The sequence below is a fragment of the Pinus tabuliformis genome, chromosome 4_2, assembly GCF_031772625.1.
Source record: "Pinus tabuliformis cultivar Carrire ecotype Pingquan chromosome 4_2, CPIR1, whole genome shotgun sequence".
Taxonomy (NCBI): domain Eukaryota; kingdom Viridiplantae; phylum Streptophyta; class Pinopsida; order Pinales; family Pinaceae; genus Pinus; species Pinus tabuliformis.
This window is the reverse complement of record NC_142304.1, coordinates 491,051,514-491,067,937: the sequence shown is the minus strand read 5'-3', so window position 1 is coordinate 491,067,937 and position 16,424 is coordinate 491,051,514. Positions and strand designations below refer to the sequence as shown.

At 42.0% G+C, this 16,424-nt stretch overlaps 1 protein-coding gene across 7 annotated transcripts in view; it reads right to left on the bottom strand.

The window, feature by feature from the left end:
• The window catches only part of LOC149170112 (uncharacterized), a 120,732-nt gene extending 104,612 nt beyond the window's left edge, over positions 1-16,120 (bottom strand). For 2 of the 7 annotated variants that reach the window (XM_089428891.1, XM_089428887.1), the window contains exons 1-2: positions 16,006-16,120; positions 15,819-15,876 (exon numbers count right to left, since the gene is read on the bottom strand). The gene's annotated coding sequence lies outside the window, so the exon portion shown is untranslated. Of the gene's footprint in view, positions 1-12,528; positions 12,634-14,462; positions 14,486-15,075; positions 15,741-15,818; positions 15,962-16,005 lie in introns of those variants that run through there. The other 5 variants (XM_089428889.1, XM_089428886.1, XM_089428892.1 and 2 more) reach the window with 4 other exon arrangements.
• Between the last annotated feature and the right edge of the window lie 304 nt (positions 16,121-16,424).

Here is a 16,424-nt window from a genome sequence, read left to right as displayed (position 1 = left end):
TTTTTTAAATTTCATTTCAAGCTTCTTTTTATTTACAATGTTTCATATTTCTTTAAATTTGAATGCTTGAACTTTCAGGATGGTTGATGGTGACAAACCCGCTATGGGTTACATTTATGAGGCGATGGATCTCGCAAAGGAGGCCATCAAAAGAAGATATGGGGATGATGAGACAAAGTATATGCCTCTTTGGGACATTATAGATGCACGTTGGGATAGGCAATTGCATTCCCCCTTACATGCTGCTGGGTACTTCTTAAACCCACAACATTTTTATGATAAGAGCAAATTTAATGAGGATGGGGAGGTTGGCAGAGGACTTATGACATGCTTGGAAAGGTGCTTCGCTGATCCAGAACAACAAAGTCGTGTCTTTTCCCAACTACAAGATTATAGGGCACCATCTAAATTGTTTGCCTATACCAGTGCTATAAGACAAAGGTCAAAGATGTTGCCAGGTACCCAGCTTGAAGGCTTCATCAATTCATTAAATTTGTTTAAACTTTATTTTGTATGTTAAATGTTTTATTAAATTTTCTTTTCTTTTTAAGTTTTTACTATTTACTAATTTGGTACTTCTAGTCTTCTACTCACAAACCCTTACCACTTGCTAGGTCTTTGGTGGCAAAACTTTGGTAGTGATACGCCAGATTTGAAGAGATTTGCCATTCGAATCTTAAACCAAGCATGCAGTGCTTCAGGTTGTGAACGCAACTGGAGCATGTTTGAGAAAATACATTCTAAGAAGCGCAACCGATTGACACAAAAGCGCTTGAATGACCTTGTATTTGTCCATTACAATCTACGACTTCGCAACAAACAAATACAAGGTGAGATTCGAGAGCTTGAATTTGAAGGTTTCATAATCTAGTTCGTACTTTAAAAGTTTAAAGTTCAAACTTCAAAGTGAAATTTTAATTCACATTTCAATGTCTCATGATAATGACAGGTATTGATCATTCACCAATCGACCTTGAAGAGTTAGATTTGCAAGCTACAAATGCGGCAGAATGGGTTCAATTAGATGAGCCTCCTCTTTTCAGCCTTCATGACTTGGAGAACTTTGAGAGTCAAGCAAGCGAAGGAGTGGGAGGAATCGCTTCTAGTTCTCACTCTTAAGAGTCTTAGACTCTTAGTTGCTGATTTTTTTCTGATTAGTATGCAGTTTTTAACTTTTTTGTAAACTTTTAGAAGCATATGCTTCTAAGGACTCAAGACTCAGTGCTTTGGATCATGTGTGGACTCATAACATATATGAGATACTTATTTATTCATGATATTTTGGACATCTATTGATATTATGCATTGTTTGGACATACCTTTACCCAATATTAATGAAAAATGGTTTTTTTAATTCAATATATGTGTATATTTTTATTTAATGAATTTGCCGATTTTTTCCCGATCCGATTAAAACTTTCGCTCTTTTGCCTCGCCGATTTATTGCCGATTCCGTGTCTGGTAACATTGATGTGGACAGCATTGTCCAATCTCTACCAGAGTACCAATGAGAACCGGAAGATGGTCCTGAAGGAGAAGCTGAAGAACATTAAGATGGGGAATGATAGTGCAGCTGGATATCTCACAAAGATTACCAATGTGAGAGATGAGTTGACAGCGATTGGAGAGGCCATTCCATCCACTGAGTTGGTGCAGATTGCAGTGAATGGCCTCCCCCGTTCATGGTTGAACTTTGCTGATGGGGTTTGTGCACGTGAGACCCTTCCCACATGGGAGAGGTTTTGGGATGATTGCATTCAAACAGAGATCAGGAAAGGTCAGCTTGGGGCAGCCAAACCAGTTGAGCAGGATGAGGATGTAGCACTGGTGGCAGGAGGCAAGAAAGGCAAAGGGAAGAAGCAGGCTTCCACAAGCGGTGGTGGAGGCAAAGGCAAAGGTAAAGGTAAACAGGGGAACACACAGAAGGACTATTCCAAGGTGAAGTGTTGGAATTGTCAAAAGATGGGACACTATGCAGTTGTGTGTCCGGAGAAGAAGAAGAAGAAGGGGAAGAACCAGGACGTGGCAGCTTCAGCAGAGATTGAGGACTTTGCAGGTCGTTTTGACCGGGAGTTTGCGTTCACTATGTGTGAGTCCTCTAGTGCAGGATCACCTGCCACACAGGTTCAGAGGGAGCATGCTTTTCCCTCGATTAGCGAAGCATCTTCAGGTATCTGGTATGTGGACAGTGGGGTTTCACGTCATATGACAGGAGTCCGTGAGTACTTCTCAGAGCTTTCAGAGAGTGGCACTGATATTGAGGTAGTACTCGGTGATGACAGCGTTGTTAGAGCAGTCGGGGTGGGGACAGTGACATTTCAGAGGGAGTCCAAACCTCCCTTGAAGGTGTCAGAGGTTCTTTATGTGCCAGGGATGAGGAAGAACCTCATATCCGTCTCGGCTTTGGAGGACAGAGGATATGAGGTACTGTTCAGGGGAGGACAGGTGTTGATGTATCCCAGGGGCACTCCAGCTGATTCAGCTAGAGTGATAGGTGTACGCCATGCAAAGGTGTACAAGTTTGCATTCCAACCCCTTTTGGCATTGAGCAGTAGTACCGACAGCAGAGCTAGCAGTTCTGAGCTGTGTGAGATTTGGCACCGCAGGATGGGACACATGTATCATGGAGCCTTGAGGACATTGCGGGAGATCACCACAGGTGTGCCAGATTTCAATACTGATCACTTTGATACTTGCAGAGGTTGTGCGATGGGCAAGTTTGCCAAATCCCCTTTTCCCAGCAGTGACAGCAGAGCGACTGGGATACTTGATTTGATTCATTCCGATGTGAGCGGTCGGATGTCTCATGTTTCCTTGAGTGGATATGAGTACTATGTCTTATTCATTGATGATCACTCCAGGAGGACCTGGATTTATTTTTTGAAGACCAAGAGTGAGGTCTTCAAGTGGTTTCAGGAGTTCAAAGCTCTTGTGGAGACTCAGACAGGTCGAAAGATCAAGTCCTTGAGGTCGGACAATGGAGGAGAGTACACCCTTGGAGAGTTTGTTGACTATTGTGCGGAGGCAGGCATTAGGAGGGAGTTCACTGTTCCTTACAACCCACAGCAGAACGGGGTTGCGGAGAGGAAGAACAGATCCATCATAGGGGCTGCCAAAGCCATGTTAAATGATCAGGGGTTGCCATTGTTCTTGTAGGCAGAGGCCTGCAACACAGCTGTTTACTTGCAGAACAGGAGTCCGCATCGTGCCTTGGGGCACATGACCCCGGAGGAGGCTTTCTCTGGGAAGAAGCCTGATCTTGGTCATCTTCATATCTTTGGATGCATTACATACTCCTATATACCCAAGGAGAAGAGGACCAAACTAGAGCCCACCGCAGAGAAGGGTATCTTTGTGGGCTACAGTGAGACCTCAAAGGCCTTTCGGATTTACATTCCTGCACAGAGGAGAGTTGTTGTCAGACGGGATGTGAAGTTCGAGGAGGACAGGGCCTTTAGGAGGTCACGGGAGTTAGAGTATCTGGATCAGCCAGACCCTCAGCAGCAGTTGAGTCAGTCGCAGGGATCCAGTGGGCAGGGATCAGAAGGATCAGGAGGTACATCTATGAGGATGTCAGGTCCGTCAGTGAGCAGTGGCTCATCGAGCCAGAGGGGTGGTGCTCCGGGCAGCATGCAGAGCAGTTCACAGAGCAGTTCACTAGGGAGTCCACTGATGGACAGTTCACACGGTACCTCAGCTTCTATAGGTTCAGGTGCAGGCAGGAGGACAGCAGACAGACAGTCAGGAGTTCAGGCTACTGATGATGATGAGGAGGAGGAGTTTCATTCTCCGGTGGGAGAAGTGCGCTCAGGGAAGAGGAAGCCCAAGTGGCTTCAGGACACCTTGAGAGATGCCACATCTGTTGCTGAGCCGAAGAGGCCGGTCAGAGAGAGTAGACCACCTGAGAGGTTTTGTAGCTATATGGCGATGGTTACCAGCATCCTTGACTCTGAGCCTTCTAGCTATGAGGAGGCAGCTAGCCAGCAGGTCTGGAGAGACGCCATGCAGGAGGAGTATTCTTCTATTATGAAGAATGATGTTTGGGAGGTGGTGCCGAGGCCTGAGGGCAAATCCGTGGTTACTTCCAGATGGCTTTACAAGGTAAAGCATGCTGCAGATGGCAGCATTGAGAAATTCAAAGCGAGGTTTGTGGCTAGAGGGTTCTCCCAGGTAGAGGGAGTTGATTATGAGGAGACCTTCGCTCCCGTGGCTCGATATACTTCGATCCGCTCCATTATATCGATAGCAGCAGAGATGGGTTGGAAGATCCACCAGATGGATGTGAAGACCCCATTTCTCAATGGCTTCATACAGGAGGAGGTGTACATTGAGCAGCCACAGGGCTTTGAGGTGCATGGGAAGGAGTCCCATGTGTGCAGATTGAAGAAGGCCCTTTATGGCCTGAAGCAAGCTCCCAGAGCTTGGTACTCCAGGATAGATGCATACTTGCAGGGGATGGGTTTCACAAAGAGTGAGGCAGATCCGAACCTTTACTTTATTGTGATTGGTGAGGAGCCTCTCATTCTAGTGTTGTATGTGGATGACTTGATCATTACAGGTGCAGAGAGACTCATAGAGCACTGCAAGAGAGATCTTGCGGTGGAGTTTGAGATGAAGGACATCGGCTTGATGCATTACTTTTTGGGTTTGGAGGTGTGGCAGGAGGAGGGGCATTTCTTCCTGGGGCAGGGGAAGTATATTGTGGACATCCTTAGCAGATTCCACATGGAGGATTGTAGACCCATGTCGACACCGATGATCACCAACTGGAAGAAGCTTCATGCTTCGGATTCCGAGTTGGTGGATCCCACATTGTACAGGCAGTTGATTGGTTTCTTGATGTATTTGGTCAACACTAGACCAGATATCTGTTTTGCAGTCAACACGATGAGTCAGTTTATGTGTGAGCCTAGGAAGGTTCACTGGGTGGCTGCAAAACACATTTTGCGGTACTTGCAGGGGACAGTGGATTATGGTCTGGACTACAGGCAGGGAGATGGAGTGAGATTGGCAGGATACACTAATTTTGATTGGGCAGGTTGTGCTTCTGATAGGAAGAGCACTTCAGGGTGTTGTTTTGGGTTGGGTTCAGCAGTAGTGTCATGGTTCAGCCGGAAGCAGCAGTCAGTAGCACTGAGTTCAGCGGAAGCAGAGTATATGGCAACCAGTCTAGCTAGTTGTGAGGCCATCTGGCTTCGCAAGATGTTGTTTGGCTTATTTGGTCAGCCGTTGAGACCTTAAGTGATTTACTGTGATAATCAGAGTTGCATTAAACTCACGGAGAATCCAGTATTTCATGACAGGTCAAAGCATATCGGGATCAGATATCATTTCATCAGAGACTATGTTCAGAAGGGAGTTGTGAAGCTTGAGTATATTTCCACTGATGAGCAGGTTGCAGATATCCTTACCAAAGCCTTACCACGGGGCAAGCATGTCTACTTCAGGGACAAGATGGGTGTGGTGAGGAACACCTTCCTCGGTAAGAGGGAGTGTTGAAATTTGGTACCGGAGGACAGGTGGTTCCCTTAGGCTTTGATCTTTGGCCTAGGGAAAAGTGTCCAAAAGAATTTAATTTTTCTCCTAAAGTGACTTTATAATTTTATAAAGTTAAATCTAATTTAAAAGTGACTTTAAGTGATAAAGTTATTAAGTCTAATTTTAAAGTGACTTTTATAAAGTCAATGAAAAATTAGAAAGGAAAAGTGACTTTGGAAATAAATGACTAAGTGGGTCTTTATTAAAGTGGGGTGAATTAAAAAATAGAAAGTGAGATTTAAATGAGCATTTAATCTCAACCATTGATCTAAATCTATTTCAGCCATTGGATTTAGAGATCACCCAAAAGTCACTTGGATCACCCAAAAGTCACTTGGAGTTATATTAAAGGAGGAAAAGGTCATTCATTCTTTCATGAGCAGATTGGGAGAAGGAGAGCAAGAGAGCAAGAGAGATTTCTGAGCAGGGAGGAGAAGGAGACAGCAGCTTGGCACACATTCCAAGGCAGCAGTTGAGCAGATTTGTACAGCTGATTCAGCACATAGTGAAAGGCAGATTTTTGCACAAAAATCGAGGAGCAGTTTGCTGATTTTTCTGCACACAAAACGGAGGTCGTACAGCATTTATTGCTGTCCTGTTTGCTGTAATTTCCAGATTGTTGTGAGGCACGGGAAAGGAGATAAGTTGTAAATTTGCTTGCTGATTTTTTGCTGAATAATTCTCACTGTAAAAAGGCAATTTTCAGAAATAAAGAAGAGCTCTCAAATTGGTTTTCCCCAAGAGTTGTAGGGGGTTTTTCCAGGGTCAAGTTGACCAAAAATATCAGTGTTTTAATGTGTTTTAATGGCTGTTTTTGATTGCTGATTTTTAATTCTGCAATTTCCAACATTCTGAAAAATTTCCAGAATTTGTGTTTTCAGCAATATTTATTTTTTTCATTCTGTTAAATGTATGGTTATGGAAATGGGCATTTAACTACATGGGAGAAATAAGGAGAAATTGAAAACCGGGGTGGGAAAACAGAAATTTCTACACCTAAAGGAATTCTGACAAAAAATCAGAAAGCTAGCATTCACTTTCTTTGGACTGGATGTAGGAAATCAAATGGTATCCCTTTGGTTGAATGGTCTTGGATCACTCAGCCTAAGACCTTGGAGGGCTAGGGCATTAAAAACATTTATTTTATCAGTCAAGCACTTGCAGCCAAAAATATATGGAGTGATCCGGATTTAAACAGGAACGCAACAAATTACAGAGATAACCATAAATACAGAGATGAGATAACCATAAATACTGAGTTGCAGCGGAAATAATACTTCATTTCATTACTGTAAAATATTGAAATATGCTTACAAACAGAAATGGAAAGAAACCAGCTAGGGCGATGGTAGCTTATCTCTGAGAAGAGATGTGGCGGCTACATGCCTCTGAACTGTTCTAAACTGTATTACAATGAGGCTCGAAGGCCTATTTATTGTTGAGAAACAATGGAAAACCCTTCACATCCCAAAACCTAACCTTAGAAGATGAAAGGCCAAATTGTGGGCCCCGTTTGGGTAAATTGGTACGTCAATTTCCCAGGGTCGTAACTTTGGCATACGATCTCCGTTTGACGCGTATGATAGCTTGTTAGAAAGATCTATCCGAGTACTACCACTTTGGGAGGACCCATGTTGCCCCAGATTCCCAAAAAAACGTCGTTTAGGGCCTCAAAACGGCTCCGGAAGTTCAGGACCCGAAAAACTGCTGAAAATAGTAAACTGTGCTACAATTTAGGAAACTGAAAAAGCTGAAAGAGACAGTTGTGGGGGTCCAAATGGGATAGGTGGGTGGCCACCAACATCCACCTGGATCATTCCTCCCCCCTTAGGAAGCAATGGTCCCCATTGCGTTGAGTTCCTCCATCTGTTGAACTTGTCCTGCAATCTCTGATGTGTCCAGTAATGGTGGGAAGCATGGTCGACGATGGTCCATATTGAACACTTGGTGCAGGCAAAGGAATAGAGGAATGATGTGCTCCAAAGCATTGTTCCCCACAGCCTTGGTACTGCTGTAAGGACCATGTCAGAGTGGTCTGAGCTTCTGATGGGTTCTTGTAAGGCGTTCTCTCTGCAGATGCAACCAGACTTTGTTGCCCACCTGAAACTTGTGTTGTATCTCTGTGGGTGAGGAGAAGTTGTTCCTGTGTTCTGTCATGACTGTATCCCTTTGCTGCTACTGCTGCTGCATGGAGGAACCCTTTGCAGGGGTCATGGAGGTAGCAACGATCTTCCCCTTACTTTGGGAGTGAACCAGACAGATAAATTTCCTAGTCTGTGAGATGAGCTTGTTGCCTTTCTTAGCAGTGATCAAAGATGTGGCAGTAGGTGGGGCTACCTCTGGTATCCTGTATAATGAATTATTCAAAGAAATAATGACAGCACGAGGCCTGGACTCATACACAGCATGTCGCCTCCACAAGTATCGCTGGCCTAATAATACATCACAAACATCCAGAGGTGTAACATCACACAATACCTCGTCGCTGTAGGGAAGGCGGCACTGCTGGCGAACTTTCAGATCTCGTCCTTCATGAAGCCACCCGATACTGTACGGCTGTGGGTGCGGTGTAGTCAGTAGGCCCAACCGCTTCACGACCTCTGCTGAAATGAGGTTCTTTTGGCTGCCACTATCAACAATGAATTGTAGCGGCGAACCCTTCACCCACATCTCTGAGTGGAAAAGACGCTCTCCTTCCTCTGGATTTTCGGGCTCATCTTTCTGGATCTTGGCGGTGGCAACAGTGGCGCTGGGATCCGCATCAATGATCTGCTTCCCTTTGCCATTCCCCTTGTCGGGTTCTGGCTCAGGGTCGGAACATGCATCTGATTCGGAAGCCTTCAATTCGGCCACTAGCGACTGCTTGGTTCGGCACTCACTTATGTTATGAGTGGGACTCTTGTGGAACTCACACCACTTCCCTGTGTCCTTCTTTGGCTTCGTGGTGTTGTTCTTTTCTTGCGGCTTCGAGGGGTTGTCTTGGGTCACCCCGCCTTGGCTTTATCCTTTGGGCTTCGGATTTGCAGATCCAAAGTCTCGCTTCTTCTGTTTGAATTTTTGCTCGATTTTGACAGCGTATCGGTATGCTGTGCCGAGTGAGGGGATGTTCAAGAACCCCATCTCTTCCTGGATGTATCTGTGTAGGCAGCCGCGGTATTTGAGTACCAGATGCAGCTCAGAATCTTTGATACCCAACTGTGTGCGAAGGGTATGAAAAATGTTTGTGAACTCCGGCACATCTTGGTCGCGTCCTTGCCGCAGTGTGGTCCATTTGATGTATTTGTCCTCATAGCTTCCGACAGGGTAGTACTGCTCCTTGATGGCATCTCGGAAGTCATTCCAAGTGGGTGCGGCTGAAAATAGTGAGCCTGTACTTTCATCCTTCTGCTCGCAGTAGGTTTCCCACCAGTCCTTGACGTGGGGGGCTGCTTTGACAAGAGCGAAAACAATCTTTTCCCGATTTGAAAATTCATGAACAGAAAAATACCCATCTAGCAGATTTAACCATTTATTTACAGCATCTGCGTCTATTTGACCCTCGAAGATGGGGATTTCAAAATTAACTTGTACCTTAAACAGTGTGGCGTTTCCAGAGTCGCTGTTGGAAGCCGATGCGTCGCTTCTGGGTAGCCACTGAAGGATTTGGGCAAAGCTGTCCATCATCGCGTTCCGTTGTTGCTCGAGAGCTTCTTCGAGCAAGATTTTGATGGGATCTCCTGCCCCCTCGTCTTTCTTCTCGTCCGCCATGGGAGGCCGTCGGGATTTACGAGGCTAGTCTTGCAAAGGTTCAACCAGTTCAAGCCCTAACTCCTTATATCCCGACCTTGTTGGGGACATGCAAAGAAAAACAGAGAAAAAGCAGACCGTTCTGATACCACTGATCCGGATTTAAACAGTAACGCAACAAATTACAGAGATAACCATAAATACAGAGATGAGATAACCATAAATACTGAGATGCAGCGGAAATAATACTTCATTTCATTACTATAAAATATTGAAATATGCTTACAAACAGAAATGGAAAGAAACCAGCTAGGGCGATGGTAGCTTATCTCTGAGAAGAGATGTGGCGGCTACATGCCTCTGAACTGTTCTGAATTGTATTACAATAAGGCTCGAAGGCATATTTATTGTTGAGAAACAATGGAAAACCCTTCACATCCCGAAACCTAACCTTAGAAGATGAAACGCCAAATTGTGGGCCCCGTTTGGGTAAATTGGTACATCAATTTCCCGGGGTCGTAACTTTGGCATACGATCTCTGTTTGACGCGTATGATAGCTTGTTAGAAAAATCTATCCGAGTACTACCACTTTGGGAGGCAACATGGGTCCATGGGTCCATGGACCCATGTTGCCCCAGATTCCCAAAAAAACGTCGTTTAGGGCCTCAAAACGGCTCCGGAAGTTCAGGACCCGAAAAACTGCTAAAAATAGTAAATTGTGCTACAATTTAGAAAACTGAAAAAGCTGAAAGAGACAGTTGTGGGGGTCCAAATGGGATAGGTGGGTGGCCACCAACATCCACCTGGATCATGGAGGCTAACATATATTAGATCTAGTTGGGGTCATGTGATGACATCAAAATGTATGGGTGGTCTTTCTATTGAAGAATGGTTCCACCTTCCATGAAAGTCCATTAAGAACAATTCTATAGCATGGAAAGCCTTTGTGGAAGATTTCCCATTGGTTGGGTCTTGGATGGCAGATTGGGAAAGGAAAAAAGTTCGTGTGATTGATGATTCGTGACTGGTGGTGGATGAAAATTTCAAATTGTTTGAGGATCTCATCTTCAGACTGCATAATATAAGTTTTTACTCACTCTGGGACATTAGATCCCCTGTTCATGATCAGATCGACAAAGGCAGTTGGTTATCTGCTGGTGATTTGGGTCTTGAAGGCCCTTTGTCTGAAGAATGGTCTGCTTATGTTGGTAAACTTGTTTCTGGATTTATCAGGTTAGATGAAGAGAGTGAGGAGTGAGGACACTCTTTACTAGTCAAAGAACCGCTCAATGGGAATCTTTACAGCTAAGCTTGGATATAAGGCTCAGGCCAAGGCCTCTTTTCAAAGGAACAAGTGGTGGTGGGATCGAATATGGAAGATCCATGCTCCCCTCAAAGCAAAAATTCCGTTATGCCTTGCATTGAGTAATAAACTACTCACCTGGGATAATGATTTGAAGAGGTGAGGCAGAAATGATTTTCCACCCTTTCATCTCTTGTCCTTTCACTGTTCAAGCTTGGAATTCTATTGTAAAAAAAAAATGCCCCAAAGCAGATTGGGATGCTCCTAGTCCGGAAGACAGTGTCAAAGATGGCTTTGTGATGGTTCTATGGTTTGCGTCAGCTCTCTCCCTCTTTTATTCACATACTTTATTTGGTGGGCTTGTAACCTCATTATTTTCCAGAACAAACCAATCCAGTGGAAGTTGTTTCATATATGATAGCGAAGTTGACAAGAGAATATTAGTATGATTGTAAGCAGGAAAAGTCTAGCAATCCTATTATGCATCCTCTGGATTTCGAGATCCCTTGGGGGTTTTTTGATGGGGCCAGTCAAGGCCATCCTCCTCGGTGTGGAGTAAGAATTGTTCTTCACTTAAACTCCTCTCATTTCTTTTATCTCCATTATGCTCCAGGCTTTGGTTCACATATATGATATGAAGGCAGAATTTGCTTCTTTATGGACCCTCCCACATCACGCTAAACACCTCGGTTTATCTAAGCTGCAGATTTTTGGGGACTCAAAAGTTGTTATTGAATGGGCCAAAGAAAAATTCAAGGTACATAATGTCCAACTTCAATCTCTGTTGAGTCAGATCAAGGATTATATTCAGAGCTTGGAATGGGCCTCCTTTTCTCATATTTTCAGGGGAATCAACACAAAGACAGATAAGTTGTCTAAGGAAGTTTTGTCCCTCCAAGGTAGAGCTTTTCTCTCATGAATTCCTGGATGGTCATTTGATTCAGGACATGTCCCTCTTTTTAGTTTTTGAATTCCTTTGTCCATTTTGGTTTTTTAGTTTTTTGCTGTCAAAGTCATTTTACAAAGTGGTATTTAGGATATACAAGCTAGACCTCTCCTTTTTGGCTTTTTGCTGTAATTGGCCATGAATGGACCGGTATAGTAAACATATCAGCAGGATTGGAGTATGATTCAAGTTTATAGAGAAGCACTGTGAGCCAATTCCAGTTCCCTGCAGAGGATGTAACATGTATATTTCTCTTTCTGAAATATAAAATTTTTTTCTTTCCAGATTATATATATATATATATATATATATAGAAATCCAAGGAGAGAAGTTTGCAAGTTTCAAATTTATTGCACGTCTCAAATTGTGCAAGAATGTTAAATGAAGATTGAGAGCAATGGTTGCAATTTGATTTCTATGTACTTTAGATGACATGTGGATATAGTCAGTGGATCACAATAGGTGAAGAGAGTTTTCAACTCACAAGAACCACCTTACCAAATTTCTTGAAACTGAAAAATCATTTTAAAGACTTTCAGCTCCACCTTATAAGATCATCTGGACAAAAAAGATGGAAAAGGAAATCCATAAGGGCATGTACCAGTTTCCTAGAGTTTAACTCTTCAATCTGAAAAAATCCTGACATTTTTTAAGCACTGAATACAATTTCCAGCATATTAACTACATTTTAAGATATATTCCAAGACCACCAGAAAGGTAATTCCTTCAACGATGGCATGGAGTACATGGTTGAACTAGATCTCAGCATTTCTCTAATAATGAATTGGTCATATTGACACCCTCTTTATAGAAGAATGAAGTTGAGAGCAAAGTGAAGGAGCTGTTGATAGTAGCTAGTTAGAGTCCCTTTACTGCCTAGCCCTCTTGATGAGAGAGAAGAATGACTCCTGCATGTATGTCAATTGTTGGAAATAGAATAAGAAACTCTAAGCCCTATACAACAGAAATAGGTGAGAATATGCAACATTCAATCTCAACAGAAAGTGAAACTACCTCATATGAAGGTCCCTTTTCTGCCTAGACATCATGGTAAGGAAAAAAAGGATGATCCCTTCTGCATTTGTGTCTTATTGGAAATTGAATAAAAAACATTTAGCCCTGTAAAACAGGAAATGGATTGTGTAAAATGCTACCTTAAATCCCAACAAAAAGCCAGAATCAACAGACACTATTTCAGAGATATTTAATTCCACCTTGTAAGATTATCTTGACAGATAATATGGTAAAGCAAATCCATAGAGGTATATGCAGACTTGTTGCCAACATTTTCACTCTTCAATCTGAATATTCCCTGACATTCTTGGGAAGAAGCACTGAATACAATTTACTGCATATTAGCTACATTTGAAGATGTTTTCCCGGACCAACCCAAAGGTCTTTCCTTGAACTCAGGCATGAAGCACATACTTGAATTAGAGGTTGGCACTTCTCTAGTAATGATTCAATCATATTGACATCCTCATTATACAAGAATGAGATTGAAAACAAAGTAAAGGAACTGTTGAAGATGGAAGTAATAGTACCTAGATAGAGCCCCTTTGCTACCTAGCCATCCTATTGAGGAAGAAGGATGATTCCTTTTCTATGTATGTCAATTACTATAAATTGAATTAAAAAATACTAAGCCTTATACAACAGAAATGCGGGTGTAAGATGCAACCGTTAACCTCAATATTCAATACAAGAAGGGAATCTGACGCTCTTTCAAGAATATCTCAGGCCTGAAATCAGTGCTGCTTATAGTGAACTGGATGACAGATATTCAGACATAGTATGTCAAGGATAATAAGTTGTGTCAATGATTGAAGAATGGCAAGATGAGGAGCAGATGGACAGATAATGTAAGCGGCAGAATGAACCCTTACTATACAAGGGTAAAATTCTCTTGTGCAGAAGGCTATAAAGTAAATTCCAGGGTTCTAAAAGAAAGTCACAGGGTGCCATCAACAAGGCATGTTTCTTTTGCACGCCTACAACAATCTTTGGTAAAGTTTCTGTTGAAAAGGTATAAAAAAGGAAATTCAAAGATAGGTAGTAAGTGTGAGGTCTGCCAAAATAATAAGCATGAAAGTCCATGTGCAGAACAGCTACTACCAATTCCATGCTAATGGGCGGAAAAATATTTTTATGGATAGCATAACTTTGGGGGTGTTTCTTTGATTTCGAATATAAGAAGATTTCAGCAAGGAGCCTTCTTTCTTTTCTCTCAAAATGGAGAAGATGATCAAGGAGGATCACAACGAGTCTAGCCCAATCATTCTCATTAAAAGTTAAAAGGACTACACATAAGAAATATGAAGGTGGTATACAGTAAGCCATTGACATGTATTTGAAGCTTGCAGCTGCTTCGATCATGACTCAATATGCAATCAAAGATTTCAGCAGATTACAATCAAGTGGAGTTCGGGCAGAAGTTTCTGAATGAGAATTGATGCCTTTGTTTCTCTTGATGAATAATTGAGGTAGTAATTTGATATTTGATGTACACGTACAGGAGCTTTTCAGTGGCATTATCTAGGTGAGCAAATGATAGCATGATAGCACACCTCAAGAAAACTATTCAATGGAAACACAATTTTCATTCTTTCTATCTTCCTCCTCTACGGCCACTGTTGTTTCTGTTGTGAGATCAGGGGCTTCCTCTTCTGATGACGATGAGTAGCCCTTTTCATGTTGTATATGCTTATGCCTTTGGTTATTTGGGAAGTTTAGTGTTCTATATTTCAGATTCTAGGAGTTGATTCCGCACTCTCACAGTGTATCACTACTGCATCGTAATTTTTAGTCACATTGACCTACTTTTGTGGTCATTGATTGGACGTTAAATTTATCTTATTTATCTATGGAATTATCCCTGGGAAACTAGAAGAGAAAGCATCGGAAAATAGATAAACAATGTCGTTTGTTTGAATCTTCCATGTACTCACTCTGGTGAAATAAATGTAGCTATTTCTCGCTTATCTTAGACGAGCTTTGCCAAAATTCTCTTGAAGTCTGCCTAATGTCAAGCTTCCGTACAATTTTCACTGAGTTTATTTTCAACTGAAGTCGTAGTTTAGTACAGCTTAAAGGGAAAGTCCGGTATAACAAAAGATTTCATGCAAGACCCTGCTTGTGAACTCTTGTGTATGCATAGATCATACTATGCTCATCACAGTGAGCCCATACCTCCAAGTGTTCTTCCGTTTTCTGCCATTCAAACCCACAGTTATAAGCTCAAGCATCCTATAGAGCTTGAAAAGAAGTAGATATGCTCCTGTAGTTTAGAAATTCTGCAACATTTCATGCACATAGCTCCCCAGTCGCACTAGTTCCAGGTTTTCTAAATTGGGCTCAATCAAATAAGTATCAATCTATACGCTAATGATTTATCATTGGGTCATGGTTACTTGAGTTTGATTATGCTTAGACCAGACAGTTTTATCAAACACTTCTACTTAACACTTCAGCAACTACTCTCAACAAGTTAATCAACGGAATGAGAATTCTTGTAACAAAAATCTTAGAACAGAACGATCATTTTGAAAAAAACTGACTCACCTTTAAATGCCTTGAGCCAGGAAAAGGGAAGTTCTTGAAAGGAGATAAGGTCCCATATAACCCTTCTAACGAAGGCCCTGAAACGTTAATCCTTCCTAGATAAGGTCCTAAAAAGGTCTTACGAGGTTGATCCTGGTATAGCCTGGGCTCTGCAAAGGGTTGGTTATCCCTAATAGCTCAGGTACGGTTGCCTAGCTAAGATAGGTAAGGTAAGATCCTGAAAAGTCTTGAGCTCTGCTCGAGAAGGATAGGATAACCTGAACTTGCTGCATACAGAGGGTAAAAGTGTAGGAAAGAAATATTCGCTACGAACCAATAGACCTTTACCATAAGTGGTCGATAAAGGAGCATGGAGAGAATGGCAAAGCAATACATTGAATCTTGCCTCTAGCTACTTCCTCTTATAGATTTACTGTATTAGGGTACGTGAATTGGCCCAGCTGAAATAGGGCATTGCTTTTTTATCGCGTAGTCTGGCTAGGGATTATGAAATTCAATCTCTCTTCTATACTTGTTGAAATAGACAGACATGCGGTGGCAGTGCAATTGGCCGTGGTAAATCCTTTTATCCCAAATAAGTAGCACTCAGAATAGAATCGCAAGTACCGAAGTACATATCATGGGGAATCCTGCATTCAGTCTGTCAATCTATCTGACTCTACTGATGCCGACTCAGATAAGATAAGATGCAAGGCATATAATGATACCAAGTAAAACAAAATTTCGAAATGATATCTGAATACCTTTATGCATATGCAAACCTCCGGTACGACCCTGATCTTCGCCTGCTTACTGGACGGTCTGAACAAATTGTAAAAAAATTAACACCACAAGGTTGAAAACCCATTAAGATTTAATACTATTTAAAAACAGAGAAGGAGAGAGAACAGTAGAATGTGTTAATGAATGGAAGCTTCCGTTCCTGCTTACCCATATTTCACACCTCCTGTCCAATTCTATGGTAAGATTAACATACTCCACTCGTCCTCCCCATTATATTTATTTATTTTTACTGCGTGTGTCACGGGGATCGGATCTACTAATCATTCACCCAATCTGGAAGCAAGCTTGGTTTTCTTTCTTCACACGACAAAGGAGGTACGGTGATCACTAATGTGCTGACAAAGAAGGCAGGGTGATCATCACATGTGCTGACTCGGTTTAGTTTTAATCGTTTTTTTACTAAATAGAGTTTTAAAACCTTAATATAATTTTTTAAAATTAAGATATTAGTTTAAATGATCTTATTTTATCAAAATACTTCCTCTATAATATATTTCATATTATCAAAATTAAAGAAATATTATAAAAATTAACTAAATTATAATTTTATTATTATTAATTAAAAT